This window comes from Gopherus evgoodei, chromosome 6 (genome assembly GCF_007399415.2).
Source record: "Gopherus evgoodei ecotype Sinaloan lineage chromosome 6, rGopEvg1_v1.p, whole genome shotgun sequence".
NCBI lineage: Eukaryota > Metazoa > Chordata > Testudines > Testudinidae > Gopherus > Gopherus evgoodei.
In genome coordinates, this window is record NC_044327.1 from 33,904,998 (window position 1) to 33,925,154 (window position 20,157).

The 20,157-nt window shown below is 40.6% G+C and overlaps 1 protein-coding gene across 3 annotated transcripts in view; it reads left to right on the plus strand.

Annotated features, from left to right (window-relative positions):
* TLE1 (TLE family member 1, transcriptional corepressor) overlaps positions 1-20,157 on the plus strand; it is a 91,402-nt gene that overhangs the window by 23,272 nt on the left and 47,973 nt on the right. The window lies entirely within an intron of this gene.

The window sequence follows — 20,157 nt, forward strand, 5'->3', positions numbered from 1 at the left end:
TGAGCCTCAGCTTGAAAACTCTCCTTTCATCAGTTTCTCAATTGCAGATCTGCAGTCGGTTTGCCTGTGGTAAGCTATTGGCAGTCAATTAGGTGAAATAAACTGGGAGAGTGACCTTCATTTCTTTTTAATAGCTTTTCCCTCCCTCAAATGGGGAGGTTCAGTGGATTTTCATCTTAAATTTTATTCAAGCTGCTTTATTACAGTTGACAGATTAGCTTTGCATAAACATACCCCCCTTCAAATTGGAACCCCGTTTTTCCCTTATTTTCAAATTTTGACTGTTACTGAATTAATTCACTAATCATGTTTAATAAAAGTTACATCTGCATTTGTCTGCAGTCTTCTCTGTGCTTTGCTTGTGTAATGAATTGCCTTATTTTGAAGATCAATTAAATATACATGCAAGCATATTGTATGAATAATATTTGATTAGCAGAGATTTATAGAGCGGTGTTTTCTTGCTGTTTTAAAAGGGTACAATTTCACTGAGGGCAGATCCTGAATAAAAAGTCCTTTCATAGTGGACTAAACCTGTAGGACACTTTTGCACAGTGCATTGTGTGTGTGTGTGTGTATGTGTGTGTGTATGTGTATATATATATATATATATATATATATATATATATATATATATACATATACATATACATATACATATACACACACACACACATTGGACCAAGAAATTATCCTGACAGCGAAGACTTACTGCATAGCAAAACTTGTCTTACCAAACTCGCTATGATAGTGTTGTCCCAAGTGGCATTTCCTGAATGTGTACTGTTCACTTCTGTGTTCTTAGGTCTACAATTAAGACTTTTTCGTAGGCAGGGTTTTTTGGAGGTAGGGAGAGGTATGTTAATCTTATGAATAGAAATCACAGAATTATTTAATTTTAAACTACCAATGATCCTTCAGTAGAAACATTTCCATTTGTTTTATGAAAGAGTACTCAACAATGCTGTCATAGTTCAGATGTTGTGAATGAGGGAATAAACATGTAGATAGCACAGATGTATTTTAATTTTCACTGTAGATCTGTGTATTATGCATACTAGAAATCAGATGCATGTGAAAATGATCTTTTACAGTTTTAGGTGATCAATAATTATCCTATGCTGCACAATAAGTTTCATGCTCTGACACATGCTTGATTTTGTTTGAAAGGGATTGTGTGCATCCTGGAAAATCAGAGTAGCATAAAATTGGGTTGACAATTCAGTGGACCTTTGCTCCCCTTCATTGAACATGCAGTGTGTCTTCCTGTCTCCCCAGAGGGGAGGAGGCATCAGGAGGCTGCTTATTCCTACAATCAGCAGCTGCACTGAAAGTAAACGCAGCCCGGTTTGATAGCAGCTGTCAGTATTGTTCAGGGACCGGACTTAGTGTAAAGAACAATAGAGGGGCCATGCTCTTAAACTGCAGTGTCTTTCAGGCCAAGAAAAGAAATAGTAATTTAACGGTTTAGACATCTATTATGAGTGTGAAAGATCATGAAAGACTTCTTTAAAATGTAAATAGGCCAAAGCATTCTCCAACAGTATAAGGTACAATCAAGTAGCCTATGGCGGCATCATGCTAAAGATATTTCTGTACCATAAGTGTTGGGGATGGGAAGAAAGTTAAGCATTTTCTCAGCAGATGTTCAGTTAGGTGTTCTCCCTGACTTGGTAAAATCTGCATTTTTGGCATTTCTGTCTGAGCACTGATTTTTCTTTCCTTTTTTAAAAAAGGATTGTGATTCCTTGACATGGTGTAATTCAAAATAACTGGTTCCATATTCAGTCTTGTCTCATTAATCTAGTTATAAAAGAGTCAAGACTGAATTTGTGTTCCCATTGGGCGCACATATTGAATTGGGGAGGAGGGAAAGCAAAACCAAACCTTGTAATTTAGTGGACATAAAAAAATTAGATTGACCCATCTATGTCGCTTGGAGGTGTGAAAATCCACACCGTTGAGCAACATAATTAAACCGACTTAAGTCCTTTTGTAGACAGCACTTGGTCGACAGAAGAATTCTTTCATTAACCTAGCTACCACCTCTCAGGGAGAATCCCTCCCTTCAGCCCAGATAGTGTCTACACTGAAGCACTACAGCATCACAGTTGTAACACTAATATTTTAAGTGTAGACAAGCCTTAAGACTTGTTTCTTGATAGGCCACTTTTAAAATACAAACACACTACTACTTTAGCTACTTGAGAAAATTGAATTTAGAGCAGGACTGAAAGATATTGTGGGGGGAGAAGGGGAATTATCTACCTCATGTAAAAGCAATTTTTAGTCAGTGTAGATAAAGTGTATTTAGATTGGAGGAATAATGAGTGCGCTGTTGCATTCAGAAACTTTAATGAGTGAAAAATAAAATTCAGGTAGTGTTAACTTATTTAATTAAATGTTGGAATATCAGTTGTGAGATGTGTGTTTGTGCACACACTCATTCACAGCCCCATACTAATGATTATTGAAATGTGTTATTGGGATTGTCTAATTACTCATGTTAAGCCACTACGTGTTAGTTTGGCTGAGCTAAGTATTTTACTTTTCAGCTGTTTTACATGTCTGTGCATGTTCAGCCATTGTACACGTCTTATTTTTTTTTTAATTACACCAGTGTTCATTGTATTACTGTTTTTCACTAAAGTTGATTGAGTTAAGTAATAGATTTGCTAGATACTTAAATGAAAAGTTTGATTGTAAAGGATAGGTGCACCTGTTAACTCCTTGGCACCACTGATTTCAGAGCTTTGCCTGAAGTCTGTTTGGGGGTTGAGGAGAATCCAGATCATGGCATGAAAGGATTAAGTGGACTATCATGATAGAACTTGAAGGGATTTTTTTTTGGAAGATATGATTAAGCAACAAGCTGGAAAATCAGAGATGCCTATCAGCTCACATCAGGAAGAGCTAAGGGACAATTATAATTAGTCTATCCCACTGTCAGCAATCACATAATTTTGCAAGATTTATATACGGGCAACATTAATAAAATCCAGACATTTCTATAAAGTGTACATTCTTAATTTAGAACTACAGATCTGTAAATTGGAAAGGTTTTTTAGTATAGAGAATGTAGCATACAGACATGAATGCTTAGTTTGACATTAGTTGCTAATGGTTCTGCAAAGTGTATCTTTTTGGATTGACAGTATTTTTCAAGACAGATTGATTTGTAGACCTCCAAAAGAGCTCTCCACTGTTGCATCAGGTGATTGGCTAAAGGATTAGCAAACTGCTGAATTATTTTTCTCTCCTTGGCTGTGGTTGCCAGCTATCTCTGGGATGGTAGTGTGAAGCTTAAGAGGATGAGGTTAACCTCTTGAGGGTTTATTCTTGTGAATGTGTAGTTAATCCTTGGAAAGCCTGTAAATAACTAGGCTGTATGTTTTATTATAAAATAGAAATACAGACTAAAACAGAAATGAATGCAAAATTCTGTGCAAGGGAAGGGCTAAGCAGCTGTAGCATTACTTTACTTTAGATCCTTCTCAGCAGTGATCTGTATTTTATGCCAAGTGATATTTGTGGGGCGGGGCAGTGTAAGAACAATGACTTAGTTTTCTGTAAAAAGAAAGCTGAGTGCAAGATACTAATGCATCTTTTTGGTACACTTCATAGTGTGCTAACCTATAAGAAACAAGCTAAAACTTTGGTGTTCAGATATTTATAGTTTTTAAGTATGTACAAAAGTGCATACACACACTTTCTGTTGTGCCTTAAATTACATGGGATTTCTTACTGTGTATTTGCATTAGATACAAACCAAATAATTGATTTCCTTTTAGTTATCGCAGCTGAGGCAAGATTCATTATTTCAAGAGCAAGTGACTTGCTTAATGTTGGGATTAAGTAGTTACCTTGACTTTAAGCTTTTCTTATTTTATTATGTGATTTTTTATTTTATTTTATTTTATTTTTTTTCCCTTCACTGAAGTTGTGAGCACCCATTTCTGGAAAATCATGCCACAAGGTAATTGCAGTTCTCAAAATACACATTCTTGCAAGATGGCAACAGTTATGTATACTTTCTGTGCTACAGCCCAAGCAATAAGGAACATAAGTACAACACTTTCAAATAATAATTAAATGTGACCTTTAATAATTATGTATGTGGCTTTTACTATATAAAGAAGACCTGAAAGGGGGCTTAAATATGCCTGTGTGGATTTGGAAATCATGATCATCATGTTTTCCATGATTTTGCTGGAGGATCTGAGAGATGTGAATGGTACTTGTATGCAAGGGGTAACAAACAGCATGGTCGGTATCCAAAACATTAGTGAAGTTGAACAGTGTGTTTTGGTTTTAAACTGACTAAAAATCCCTTCCTCTCTCCATTGCACAGTTTTTATTTTGTCTTTTGTCCTGTCACCACTTCAATGGAGAACTAGTGATCAGTCTTTCTCCTAGATAAGACTTTTATAAAGCAAGCAGGTACTCCTCTACCCCGATATAACGCGGTCCTCGAGAGCCAAAAAATCTCACAGCCTTGTAGATGAGACCGTGTTATATCGGGTTTGGTCCAGTATACCGGACCGGACCGGCTTCCCCGGCAGTGATTTAAAGGGCCCGGTGCGCCAGCCGCAGCGGCTGGAGCCTCTGGCCCTTTAAATCTCCTCCCGAGCCTGGCTGCCAGAGTCCTCGTGGGGATTTAAAGGGCCCACTGCTCCAGTTGCTGTGGGGAGCCCCGGGCCCTTTAAATCACTGCCAGAGCTCTGGCAGTGGGGCTCAGGTGGTGCTTTAAAGGGCTCGGGGCTCCATGCTGCTTTACCGCGTTATATCTGAAGTCGTGTTATATCAGGTCACGTTCTATCGGGGTAGAGGTGTATAGGGAGAATACTTTCAAGTCCCTCTACATCGATCATAAAAAAGCAAAAAAGGATACAATACTCACATCACCTTTAGACTGGTGTGTAATTCAGCTAATCATCTCTGCATCTCAAAACAGTATGGATATGCTTGCATTGATTATATTTTAGAGGTGTAATGACTGAACCTGCAAGTAAATGTAGATGGAGATGGGCAGAATTACAAGGATTATGTGGTTGACCCAACAAAAAATTATTCTTTGTTTTTGGTTGCAGAATTTGGAGAGCAGTACATATGTGCTGACAGATTTATTCTAGTAATATTCATTAGCCCTGTCAATTTCCAGACCAAATTGCAAAAATTTGTCTAAAATAGAAAAACATGCTTTAAGTGTTTTAAAGGCTTGCTTCTCTATCCCCAAAACCACTCCCAAAGTGGATTAGGTAAGTGGTTTCAGATGCCCAGCCTGTAGGTTCAGTCCAAATATAACAATCTAATTCCATGATAGAGTAAGATACTACAGAATATACCTGCTTGATTAGTTTCTAGACCTTTATGGTTAGGAACGCTCTTTGAATGTCAACCAATGTAGTATTGCCTTCAATGTTTGGGGACACCCTTGGCAAATAAGAGAGAGAGATTTTCCCAACAAGAGTCAGCACTCCGCCGTATGTGCTTCCCTTTATTGTACTTCACCCTCTCCCCTTTGTACTCTTCTCCTTGGTCCAATATTCCAGGCTTTATCCTTCATTGTTTTTTGTTCCACCAGTGCTGACCCCACCCCCATTCTTCCTGCCACTTAAAAAAATTCTTTCTCTCTCATGTGTTCCAACTTCCTTCATTTTATTTCCCTTTCTTTTCTACTGTTGTATGGTCTTTGAGCCAAAGACCACGTCTTATTTATGCAAGTGTCTGTCACACCTGTAGTGCTATATAACGATATATACTATAAGTATTAAAAATCTAATTAAAATAATTACTCAGTGAAAGCTTAACTGCTGATCATAAGCAGAAAAACCCATCCAATGTGCAAATACAAAGGGGTGGGGCTCTTCAGCCCCACTGTTTCAAGAAGTGCAATGTTATACTCTGCACTGCGGAGACCTACAGTAAGATCTTTCATCTTCCTGACATTGGGCCTGGGCTTGTCTTTTGAGAGCCAGAAGGGAGGGAGGAGAGAACCTAGGTGTTGCTGGATTTCTGGGCATTCTTCCCAGAGGTTTAGAAGAAGGAAGAGCCGCTGTACCTTCTACTGACTGCTCAGGAAAGAATTTGAGAAAAAACAGTACAATATTCGCAAGTTTTACCTCTCTTAAACAACTTGCTTGCAAAATCGGACATAAAAATACAGAAGCATCACAGCACACTAATCCTGAAAAATTGCTGCCTTTCTCATTTTTACCATATAATTATAAAGTAAATCATGATTCCCAGTTTGAGAACTAGTGTATGGAGCAGTATAAACAAGTCATTGTCTGTATGAAAGTTTAGTTTGTACTGACTTCACTAGTGCTTTTCATGTAGCCTGTTGTAAAATTAAGCAGATATCTAGATGAGTTGCTGTATACCTTGAAGACCTCTGCAAATAGTGTATATAGTGTATGGAGCAGTATAAACAAGTCATTGTCTGTATGAAAGTTTAGTTTGTACTGACTTCACTAGTGCTTTTCATGTAGCCTGTTGTAAAATTAAGCAAATATCTAGATGAGTTGCTGTATACCTTGAAGACCTCTGCAACCCCCCAGGGGTATGTGTACCCCTGGTTGAGAACCACTGCCTTAAAGTAAAATGAAGAATGTATTAAAATAAAATAAGGCGTTACAATAGTGTAATGCTAGTCTGTATGAAAAGAATGAGATCTAGAGATATCCTAAGAAGGAGATACCAAAGCATTCAAGAACAAGCAGAACAGTCCATATGATAAGAAGCCTAGGGAGGAAGCAGCAAATCATCTGCTCCCACCGGATAAGTCTTCATTCGACACTTTAAACCTGGAGTTAACTGAGGTATATCTTTGTAGAGGCTGGTGTGGACACCCCACACGTTTGTTCCTTACCCAAGGGTGTTCATCCATGGGAACTGAAGGGAAGAACAAATCTTTGCCTCCTGGAACAAACATGTGGGGAGTGTTCACACTAACCTTTGTCAGTTAATGTGAGGTTAATGAACAAATTTGTAGACAGTTGACTCAAGTTAAAGTCGGCTGAAGATGACGAGAAGCATCTTTCTTGTGGCTTAACTTTTCGTCGCGAAAACTGTGTGTTTTACACAGATTGGTACCTTGGTGTAAAATTCTAGTTAAGACCAGGCACAGGCAGACTTTACCTCAGTGCAAAGACTTTACCTAGTCAAGGTCAACCTTGTATCCAGCCCACTCACTTTCATTAGGGACTTTTTAAAAACAAACACCCCCCCTCCCCAGTGAACACACAGCCTCTTTGGGGCCTTGATGACTGGGTAAGAGTGGGAATAGTTTGAGATTCTCCTGAAATGTGGGGTGGGGAAGATTGCAAAGAAGATAATGGAAGAAATCATGTGAACATAAGGAAAGATATAATAGACAAAGGAGGATGGAAAAGGAAGAGAAATGGCAGTGGTTCTGAATCTTCTGCTTCTTGGCCTCTCATGGAGTTGTAAAGATTCCTATCATGTAGATGTTCTGTTGAGGGTCTCATGTCCCTAACTTTGTAGATCAAGGCAGTGTGTGTGATGTGGGTCTTAATTCATTAATATGTGTATATATGCCTCTGCAGAGTGAGTTTGACACCCTTGTTTCACCCTGAGTTGAACTAGTTTTAGAATTAGAATTAATTTGGATGGGTGAGTTGGGAAGGAGTTGCTTTTCGCTAGTGTTTCATTTTCCTACTTAACCTACCCCATTTCAGTCAAACAAATTTGATATAACTTTGTTAGATTCCTTAATTTTTTTTTTGAGATGAGCAGTTGAGTATTAATTAACATGGTTTAAAATATGAGTTGACTGAAGAACAAGGCAGGAGCTCTGAAACGTTAGCTGATTTCATATGGAAAATGTGAAGAACAGTTGTAAGCCATTCTGCTAATATAAGGTTAGCCTCCATAGAAAAGGCAGTTGCTTTAAAACAAGATAAACTTACTAGTAATTTTTGTTTTTTGTAATTTGACATTGTTTTAGCATCAGTCATCTCCACAGAAATAAATGGTGCCAAACAAGATTATGATTTTGTGGGAAGGCAAAATAAGTGGCAAGAGCAATAAAGATCCTGTTTTCATGCATTTGTCTATAAGAAAGCAGGAAAGAGAAATAGAATTTTCCCCCTGAGACATTTAGGCTTTTAAATAATAGCTAAGTCCCATTATTACCCATGAGCTGTATGTATGAAATGTATAGATTTCGATAGTTTTGCTGATACTACCCTTCTGTAGACTTAAATCTCTTAGCAGGGTCACATTTTGTGTAGTTAGAAATAGAACAGGTTTGCTGAAGACACTATTCCCTTGTTTTGAAGAGAAATTCTTTTCCCCAACACAGGGCACTATAACTTGTTCACATAATGGAGATCTTTCAGATAACTTGTGCAGAGCTACAAAGATTTCATTCTCAGCTGTCTAGCTGTGTAGATGCAGCAGTGTGCACTTGCCTGTTTGTTTTCTGTGGCATACTATAGCTTCAAATCCCAGCAAATAAAATCTGAGCCTAGAATGAAAGAGGAAATAAAGGAACTGAAATAAGTACAGACAATTCAAAACGGTGGATTGAGTTAAATCAAAGTTATTTTAAGTCACTAGTTTTTAATCATGATTTAAATCAGCAAACAAGAAAACTTGATTTAAATAATTGATTTTAATTAAAAAGCGCAAATGCAAAAGAGTGTTTTATAAACAAAGGTTGATTTGCATTGGTTGGTAATCATTAAAATACATTGATCTGCTATTAGATAACAGCCTTTACACTAAATTTATGCAGTTTTACAGCTTAACTTGCATTTATTTAGATTCTTAATATTTACATTTTTTGTTATAGTAAAAAATGTGAATAATGCATGCCTTATTCACTAGACGAATTTTTATTTGATTTGTCAATCTCTTCAGATGGGAACACAATTAAATGAACAAAACTAGCATTTCAAATTTTTTTATTAAATAAAGCTACCTTAAAAGTGCCTTGATTTTTTGTTTTTTTGTTTTCAAAACATGTCTTGCATTTAGAACTAATGGATTTATTTAAAAAAGGAAGTATTATCTGTAGCTAATTGAACTGGTTTTCTGGTCCCTGTGTCCTTTAGGATTTTAAAACTAGTAGATCTCACCCTCACACCTAGTTTTTATTTATAGATTGAAAGAGGACACCAAGATTTTCCACTTTTTCAACTTCCAGTTGGTTTCTTAACTTTTGAATGAACTAGTAATTGAACTGAGCTAGTTGAATAAACTGAAATTAAGAAAATATTCTCTCTCCATTTTCAGGAAAGGCTACTGCTGTCAAAAACAGGTTTTGCACATCAGCAAACTCTTTGGGTCCAGGTATTTAACCACTGATTTCCACCAGTTCAGTGGTTTGACTTCCTTTAAAGTTTAGCAGCAAACATGCACTGCTTAATATTATTTTTGTATTTAAATTAAATGATTTTAATAAGGTTGGACCTTAACATAAATTGTCAATTTCAAAGCTAGTTGAAAAAATCTTAAAAAAACAAATAAATAAAAAATCAGGTTTAAATAAGATTGGGGATGGTGGGGGGGGGGGAAGTATTTTTAATCCACCCTAAATCAAAAGGAATTAGATGAAGATTAAGCAATGAAGGTAGCAGCTAACTTTTTTTTCACTTTTTCACAAATGAACTCAGATAGGGAGAAACTAACCAACAATTGGATTATGATATTATTGAACATAGAGATACAACTAATTTGACAACTTCATGGACAAACATTCCAGCCTCATGGATGCGGTGGTTAGATAGCTCAAAACAAGAGCACATCATAATGATTGGGAAAATGTGCTCTTCTCTGTTGACTCTCTCACTGGAATAACCCAGGATCGAAGTGTATGATGTCCAAAAGATAAATTTGAGGGACATTCAGCATCTACTGTCATTGGAAAGCCTGAGATGATGATGTCCTTAATGTGGGCCTTTTTACACACTTATACTAGTATTGGGCTTTGTTTTGGTATACAATGTACTTGACAAAGTTCTTCATGCTAATCAAGACTACCACAGGGCACCACAGGGCACTCTTCCCCCAGACTACCTTAAGCACTCTAGGTCTCTCGCTGAAACATTTTTCCTTTTAAGTGTGGCTGTGGAAGTGCAGATAAGGGGCAATAGTGCTTAGGCCCTCTGTATCTTATGAGGTGGCTACAACTTTCCGGGCTGCTAATATGCATTTGAGTGAGCAGCTGGGTGGTTTGAGCATTGTCCTGCTAAACCCAGGGTTGTGAGTTCAATCCTTGAGGGGGTCATTTGGGGATTGGTCCTGTGTTGAGCAGGGGGTTGGATTAGATGACCTCCTGAGGTCCCTTTCTACCCTGATATTCTGTGATTCGACGAGTGTGATTTCTTTTGGACTCTGCTTCCTAAAGGGCAAGCAGCTGTATACAGCACCAGCTGGAGACTCCAAGTAGCCTTCAAGAATAGCCCCAAAATCATTGGGTTTAACCTTGAGGCTACAAAGATGTATCTTATGTGACTAGCTATGTATCCCTGAAGAGTGGTGACCATTTTTGAGCAGACTGGAGCTGAAAAGGTATTCCTGGCCACTGCTGTGTTTATTACCGTTCAGGTATATTGAGGAGTTCAAGAAAACCCTGAGATTGTCTTAGCTACCACGAGTTTCCAAAGCTGTGTTTTTTAAAAAATTAGGTGCTTACATTTAAACAAGGCAACACTAGTGCACATGGGGATGAAGAGGCAGTAAGGCTGAGTATAGCAATAAATTTTCCCTTCTGTCTTTCTGCCCCCTCAGAAAGCCAGACAGACTTTCTGTTTTGGCTGAATTTGGAAAGTCTCTTTCTAGCAAGAACAGTATTTCAAGGCTTTAAACAGTGTCTGTGCTTACCCAAGCATTCTTCAGGAAATCTCCCACCTTTTCAGTACCACTGGGACAGCTCCAGTGGTAGTAACAATGGAAATAGCGCTAATGCGGGAAGGGCATAAGTGCCTTTACCACTGTGTTGTGTGGACATGCTTAGAGCTAGTGGCTGTGACTTGATGGTAGAAATACTAGTCTTTTCTGGGTTAGTACTAGAATCCTGTCACCATCAATGGAGCTGCCCTAGTAGTAGTGCAGAGTCAAGAGACTTCCTGAAAAATGATTACATAGATAAGCAAGTAATCACAGGTGTTAGAACACTTTCAGAACCGCTCCCATCATTCTCCATAGGTACCAGAATCCTGGAGGGCCAAAAGTTCTTTGGACTGCATGCTCACTAGGATTAATGTAAAGATGGAAGTGGGAAATATGACTATAAAGGCGGGGGTGTTTTCGCTCCGTCATCTATCTCAGTGCAACTTTGAAGTATGGGAATGCACTTCTTCCTTCCCTTTCAAATTCAGCACCAATTGCTAACAGGAGGGTGTGCAGAAAAGTCCAGCCCTCTTAGTTATGACCCTGTTTGTTCTGGGGCCAGCTCAGTATGTGAGACGCAATGACAGCCTTCTTTGTAGCCCTTCGTATGGTAAGAGACATTAATGGCTGCTGGAAGAAACGTATGTCCGAGACAGTTTACATTTTGCAATGTGTACTCTGTCCTTATGACCTGAGAGAGGCTGAGTTAGAGGAATTAGGGTGGGAATTGGGGCAAATTTAGATAAAAACTTGTATAACCACTCAAACTAAGCTCAGTTTGTTCTCTAGGAAAGTGTCATTACTTCCTCCAAACTCAGTGTAGGTGTGCCTGTTTTAATTTGCAATTTACAAATGTATTTACAAACAGTATGACTTTATTCTCTAATGGGAACACACAGCAGCATGTACATAAAACACAAAAACCAAACGCAGCATTACAATACAGATGCACTTCCTCCCCTAGGGAAAGGATGTGAAAATGAATACCGTGTAACAGATATTAGTTACATCACTTAATACGCTACTGGAAGGTGCTCAGACACTATACTGATGAGGGCAGTATAAGAACTTGCATAGAATAAATATTTCATATGCTCATATACATGCTTCATAGTTGTGTGTCCCCGTCCCTCGATTTGATTAGATGTGCTTATTATTGGGGGAAACAATCTGGATACAATATTTTTGCTCATAGTCCAGATTTCTAGTGTTGCAGTAGAGATGGGATAGAACTTCAACTAGCCAAAAGAAGGTGGCAGAAAGACTTGTGGCTGTGGAGGATGGAGCTTTAGTTTCTGAGGTTAAATCTGGTAATAGCACTACTTATCTCTCCTACTCATCTTGAGTTTCACCAGGGTAGTCTGACATTACCACTCTGCACATAATAGGCATTAAGAATATGGTTCAGGCTTCTGCCTGGGTGGTGAAACTGTCTACACTAGCTCTGCTCTTTGGTAGCTGTTGATCTGTGGCTTGGGAGATAGCCCTGCAAATTCTACTTGCACCAGGTCTAACTGCAGGAGGACAAACCCCAATTTAAAAGTCTGCATCTACCCCATGTCCAGACTGCTGAGCGTACTTCACCTTTTATGAGTCTTTAACCTGGTCTCAGCCCAATCAGGTAACCTCTGTGCCTGTTCATTTCTAAGTCCCTGGCTGCTGGTTTTTTTCCCTTCCACACCCTGACACTAGACTGCTGATCAAAGCAGGGACACAGAAGCTACATCTGCCCATACTGAGACTAGCAGGATCTGTATGTTAAGACATTTTTAGTGGCGGGCTGTGGATCACCCTATCGGAAGAGCTGAGTATGTACTAACTATAATCATTTTCAGAACTTGGTGCAAAATGCATGTTTCTGAATAAGCCTACTTGCGATCTAGGAACTACGAGGCGTGTGTAAAGGTATAGGAATGGCATGTATACTCTATGCTGTACTGTCTTTATATAATGTGTGACTATTCATGCACTGTGCATATGTAACAAGGTGGAGCTCTCCCAAGATGGTAGTCCCTCCCCACTCCCCACACTTGCTCTACCTCAGCTCCTTCGTGCAGCATAGATAAGGAACGTATACAACATTAGTCACCTTAATATGTAGGCACTACACAGATCTTTTGGGGCTCAGCCACTTGCCTAGAAACTGAATATGCTTCAGTTACAACTTGTGACCGAGCCCCAGAAGGTGAAAGCAGTGACTGCTCTTTCTGCATCTTGTGCCCTTTAATATTTTGGGCCCCATGGCAAGATATTAAGGTGATTGATGCTTTGTACATACCTTATATCAGGAAGCTGAGGAAGAACAAGTGAGGAGAGACTACTGCTGGGGAGATTGCCACCTTGTTATGCATGCACAAGCGAGAGAGACTACCAGTTTGGGAGCATTTCCCTTAGTACTGCAGTATTTGAGGAGGGGTGGAACTGCTGCTTCTGCCTCTGCTTGGCAGGCAGAACAAAGAACTTACTAGCAATTTTTTTCCATTGTCAGGAACTGGGAAAAGAGAGGAGTGATGGAAGAAGCCAGGAGGTAGGTTTAGTGGGGAGAGAGTTGTAGAGTAAGGTGGGGCCTGGGCAGGAAGAGGATGACTGAGTTTAGGGCTTGTCTAAGTGAACACCTAGTTCAAAGCCAGATGAGGCGTAAATCTGCCCCCACTACTGTGCCGTGCACTAAGGGCTAGTCTACACTGGCAGTGCTAAAGCACTTCTGGGGCAGTGTTGCCATGGCAGCTCTTTAATATGCCTCGTTTAAAAAAAACCCACCTCAAAAAAACTGGGGTGTAGCTCCCAGTGCTGGGGCACTGTTTACACTGGCGCATCACAGCGCTGCAACTTGCTGCACTCAGAAGGATGTTTTTTCACACCCCGGAGCGAGAAAGTTGCAGCTCTGTTAATTGCCAGCGTAGACAAGCCCTAAGTGTTCACTTAGGCAAGTCCTTAAAAACTTAATGTAATCACTGTGTAGAGAGGAGAATGGGCTCCTGGCAAAGATTGCTTGCCTTGGGAGCCCTGGATTAAATTCCCTACTCCACTGCAAGCTTCCTATGTGACCTTGGGCAAGTCACTTTAGGACCAAATCCTCAAAGTTACTTGGCTGTTCCTCCACTCAACACCTAACCGATAGGTGCCCTCTGCCTCAAGCTATGTGCCCACATTCCCTCTACAGTGCAGGAGGAGAGAGAGAGAGAGATGCCTAAGAAAGAAATCCCCAGAAGTCAGTTGATGGGAAGCCACCTAAGCTAGTCAGCAGTGAAATGCTGGGGAAAGGGGTGGGGAGAGGCTTATGTGCCTGGCTGACAGGCTGGAGATAAATGCTTCCCTGTGCTTGGGATGAGTCATGAACCGTGTCCAGCAATTAAGTGCCTGGCCCAGGTCAACTGTTTAGGTAGCCCATGAGCTAGCAGCCAAAACCATTTGCGCAAAACAGACACATTTCACAGTTTTTACAATGAGTCCCCACAATAGCTAGTAGGCCAGGGATTAGGTCATTCACTGCACATGTGGGAAACCCAGACCTGATTTGGAGCAGGGACCTGAACCCTGGTCTCGCATATTCTGAGTGAATGCCCTAATCCCCAGGAGAGAGAAGAAGACATACGCATGCATCCTACCTTGTCCCCAGGTGTCTTGTGCTGGCTGTGCTGTACTGGCCCCCTTCCGCTATCCATGGCTTGCATCTGGCCTTACTTCTGCAGGGTCTGATGGTTCCTAGCCATACTCATAGCATGCCTACAGTAGTGGGTTGTGCTGAAGAGAGAGGTGCTTCCCCTGCAAAGCTTCAGGGCCTCTGTAACTTTGACTTGTGGTGTTGCTCCAAATAGCTTGTTAGCTGTGGGATTGTGTCAGGGCTTAGGTGGCTTTGAAAAGGCCAACTGGTGGAAACTTTGGGGACTTAGGTGCCTACAGCATTAGGTGGCAGCTCAGTGGTGGCTTTGAAAATGTCAGTGTCTAAGGATCTTTGTAAGTCTTGGCCCAGGTCTTGCCTTACCTCAGCTTCCTATCTATAAAATAGGGGTAACTATTTCCCTACCTCACAAGGTGTAGTAAGGATAAATACATTAGAGTGTGAGGTGCTGAGGTACGACTGTGGTAGGAGCCAAATAATTTCATAAGATCTAGACATAGGAACGCCAGGATAGATCAGTCTATATGGGTAAGTACAATCGTATGCTAATATGACACACCTCTGTAGACTTATAAAGAAGTTTGATATGGTACCCATAAGAAAAATATCAGTGGTTTGAATCATCAGAACCTCTGTGTTTTAATCGATATGAATCATCTAGACTTAAACAGAACTTTTCAAAGCAAAGGTTTCTAAATCTTGTTACAAACACGAAGGCTTGCTCTGCAATTCTAAGTAATGTGGCCCACTGAAGTTACTCTCCAGTAAATTTGGTGGAATGTGGCCCTTGATTTTTATATATATATATATATATATATATATATATAAAAGGGCCACATTCCACCGTGATATATAAAATCATCATCTCGACAGAAATGCAATTGCCTCAGAATTTGAAACATAGCCTCTGTTTTGATAGCATACAATGTACTACACAGCAGTTGAAGAATGCAAGAACATTGGAAATATAAAACTACTGGCAAATTTAAGCAGGCCCTAGGTATTTAGACACTTCAGAAATCACACTATATAGATCAGGAATCGTCAACCTTTGGCACACAGGGTAAGCACACTGGCACACCAGAGTAAGCACGCTGGTGGGCTGGGCCCGTTTGTTTACCTGTCATGTCCGCAGGTTCAGCCAAGTGCAGCTTCCGCTGGTCGCTGCTACAGGCCAATGGGAGTGGCGGGAAGTGGCACCTTGGCCCACGCTGCTTCCTGCCGCCCCCATTGGCCTGGGACAGCGAACTGGAGTCAGTGGGAGCCACAATCGGCCAAACCTGCAGACGCTGTAGCTAAACAAATGGGCCCGGCTCTCCAGGGTGCTTACCCTGGTGAGCCGCGTGCCACAGGTTGCCGATCCCTGATATAGATGTGTAAAAAGAGCTTACAATCTAAATAGAATAGATGAGTTAAAGAAAGGAAGAAGTATCACCATTTTGCAGATTGGGAACTAATGCGCAGAGATTAAGCTTGGCCAGTATATCTCAGGAAACCCCTGACAGAGCTAGGAATTGGACCAAGATTTACTCGGTCGCAGTCCTATGCTTTAAACAAAACCATCTTTCTTAATGACTAGATTTGAACTTTGACAACACCCTTATTCCAAACCAGAGGACCAGTGAAATGTTGCCCTCTGATAGGATAACTGAGTTTTTTAGCACTTGGTCTTTTGAGCTGTTTTTGATGGTGAGGGGAAATTGGGACAGAAATTTTGAGGAAATAAATGCTGTTTGAATCAGCTTTCAAATGATAAACTGAATTGTTCTTTTGCCAATATTAAAAGAATTTGAGGGGTGGGGAAAGGTGGCTGTAACAAAGCAGTTCTGGTTCAATTAGAGATTATTTTTAAATCAATACTGTGGTCGATTACCGCAATACGATTGCTTGTGCGTGCATCATTGCAATTATTCTCCCACTGCCCTCCTCCTCCCCCCGCCCTGAAACTGGACACAGCTCTTGCTCTGCAAGTAATGATAGTAATTGGTGGTAAGACAGACCTGTTACTCATCTTTCTGAGCACATTCCTTATGGCAGGTGTCTAGATTTTAATTAAGTGCTAATGAGCATGCTTATCAGACGGTGATACTCTACCAACTTTTTCAGTTTTATGGCTCACTATTGCTGAGCTCTTAAAAAGAGACAGAGCCGGCATTAGTATCTTTGAAGTGACAGGAAGGTGATTATATGCATAATATAACTGTTGCTGTCATCTAAAGTGGTGAATGCCTACTTAGTGAATATGTCCTCTGATTGTTGCTGTTATCCATTCTCCTGCTCCCTCTTTTCATTTTCCTGTTGCAGACAGCATAGGCTCTCTGTTTGGAGTGGGTGCTGGGGAAGAAGACTAAGATATCTTAGGTTTTGTCTACACTGGCATTTTGTCGGCAAAATTTTTTTCATTCAAACAAAACAAACCACACCCCGGATGATTAAAGTTTTACTGATGAAAAGCACCTGTGTGAACAGCAATTTGTCAGCAGAAGAGCTCTCTCCTGCCGACAAATAGCAGCTACGCTGAGTAGCTTTTAGCAGCACAGCTGTAGTGGCACAGCTATCTCTAAAAGATGCGTAGTGTAGCCATACCCTTAATAACTGAGTTTTTTCTAACGGACACAGAACATGAGCTCTTCGGGGCTGGGATTGTCTTCATCTGTGTTTCATATAGCACTCTCAGTCTATGCATGGCTAGAATATAGGTAAAGTTTTAAATTGAAACTAGATTCAAATCATACACACTCAAATGAGATTGCTCCAGTGTTGCAAGAGACCAAATTTAGTCCCTTATTTTATAGCAATTATAGCAATCATTCTGCAGATAGTTATATAACTGAGAGTCCTTACAAATAAGCCAAAGTCATAGAATCATAGAATATCAGGGTTGAAAGGGACCTCCAGAGGTCATCTAGTCCAACCCCCTGCTCAAAGAAGGACCAATCCCCAACTAAATCATACCAGCCAGAGCTTTGTCAAGCCTGACCTTAAAAACCTCTAAGGAAGGAGATTCCACCACCTCCCTAGGTAACCCATTCCAGTGCTTCACCACTCTCTGAGTGAAAAAGTTTTTCCTACTATCCAACCTAAACCTCCACCACTGCAACTTGATACCATTACTCCTTGTTCTGTCATCAGGTACCACTGAGAACAGTCTAGATCCATCCTCTTTGGAACCCCCTTTCAGGTAGTTGAAAGCAGCTATCAAATCCCCCTTCATTCTTCTCTTCTGCAGACTAAACAATCCCAGTTCCCTCAGCCTCTCCTCATAAGTCATGTGCTCCAGCCCCCTAATCATTTTTGTTGTCCTCCGTTGGACTATTTCCTCATCCTTCTTGTAGTGTGGGGCCCAAAACTGGACACAGTACTCCAGATGAGGCCTCACCAATGTTGAATAGAGGGGAATGATCGCATCCCTCGATCTGCTGGCAATGCTCCTACTTATACAGCGCAAAATGCTGTTAGCCTTCTTGGCAACAAGGGCACACAGTTGACTCATATCCAGCTTCTCGTCCTCTGTAACCCTTCGGTCCTTTTCTGCAGAACTGTTTCCTAGCCATTCGGTCCCTAGTCTGTAACTGTGAATGGGATTCTTCCGTCGTAAGTGCATGACTCTGCACTTGTCCTTGTTGAACTTCATCAGGTTTCTTTTGGCCCAGTCCTCTAATTTGTCTAGGTCCCTCTGTATCCTATCCCTACCCTCCAGCGTATCTACCACTCCTCCCAGTTTAAGTGAGGTCTATCCCTCTCTTAGTTGCTGACACAACACTGACCAAGATCAGTTCTGTAAAGGATCGTATAGGATTCGTCCACAGTTGTGCTGGAGAAAGTGTTTTCCCCATTGCTGCTGCTTTGAAGGTTTGGTGAAAGCACTTCAGAGTGTACAGCAGGTGAAATGAGTGATTGTGGTCTAAGGAGGAATACTCTACTCTTGATTTTTCCCAACAAAATGCATGCCTGGCACCATTATGAATGGATGCAGGAACAGATGGCTGATACAAAACAAATTCAGTTTTGTTAATGTTTGTATACTCTGAAATGCTTTCACCAAACTTTTATAGCTACTGAACTTAGCTAAAAGGAGAGTGTGGTATAATAGCTGCCAAAAGGGGGAGGCAGGAGGTGGGAAAGACTAGGTTTAACTCAAGCACTTTAGGCAGTGTACGCTAAAGAATGCAGGTTTCTACAACAACAGATCTGGAATGCTCATAACATTCCACAAACATTTCAAGTATTGCTAAAGCTTCAGCAGCTCTGTGTAAGTCCAAGAACAGCTTTGCTAATGTCAGTTCTGTCTGAACTCTTGGAGTACTGCTGTGGGCTGGAAGCTGCCCCATTTCAGTCAAGTAGTGTTCCTGGTGTAGTTCCACAATGCTGTGCCCAGTGATAGCTCTGATAACTCAGAGGATTGGATCAGTCTGCTTGTTAAGGTTACCCATCTACTGGCTGTGTGTGGGCTCAAGGGCAGCTGAGAAGGTATTTGGCTGGTCTTGGCTCTGCTCTCTTCCCCCTCACTTGACACCCCAACCCCCCGGACGTTAAAGAAAGAGAGAAACAGCTTCTTTAAACCACAATTTTAATGTAACCTTTTTTCCTCCTTCTGCTTCATGCGTACAAGCCCAAAGACTGTCAGTGATCCTCTGCCATCTGTATGGATTGTGTGGAGATGTAGAAAGGCATAACTTTTCCCTTTCCACCATGTGCAATCCTTGTGTGTGACCGTTCTTTTTGAAACAGTAATTGGACCAAATGATGATGTGAACAGGTGCAAATATGTGTCTTATGCAAACATTAGATATGTAATATTGCATAGCTCTGAGAAATGCAACAGATGCTTTACATGTAAACACAAAAAATATATAAAACAAGAAAAAAGAGCTAAGAGATGAAAATATTATCTAAAAGTTGCAAAGTCAAGCACTCCAGAGTTACTACGATAGTGTGTGCGACATTAATTTGGTGTCCTTCCTTGTATGTGTGCATTATGATGCAATCTTTAATTACATGATTGCATGCTGGTTTTTCCACAGGCCTTTTTCCCTCAGAGTGGGAATCATCAATCACTTAATGAGCAGCTATTCGGTATTTTGTTTTGTTGTCATTGATCATGCCCCATTTAGTGCAAGCTATCCCAACCCTGCTCTGAAGACAGGATTATTAAATTTACTGTTGGGCTTTTCTGTGATGTTCATTGCCGTACTATTCAAGTGCATCACAAACTTTAAATTTATTTTCACAGCGTCCCAAGGGGAGAGTTTTAGGTGGGGAACTGAGGCACAGAGACATTAAGATAAAAAATGTCTACTAATTATGGGTGCCCAATTTGGGATGCATAGGATCTGAATTTTCAGAGTATTCAGCATTATACGGCACTTTATATGTTCAGAGCATAGTTCCTATTAACGTCAGTTGCAGTTGAGTCCTTTGCACTGCTGTAAATCAGACTCCATGTCTCAAGTTGGACATATAACGTGGAATACACGAGTGAACACCTGTTAAAAATTTGGTTTAAGTGACTTGACTAGCATCACATAAGAACTCTGTGGCAGGGGCAGGAATGGAATTTAGTTCTCCAGTGTGGCATTCACCTGCCTTAACCATGAGGCTATCCTTGTCTTCCTATAATCCCGTCTCATTTAGACTTCTGCACCAAATGAGGCAGCGGTCCGGACCTGCTTCAC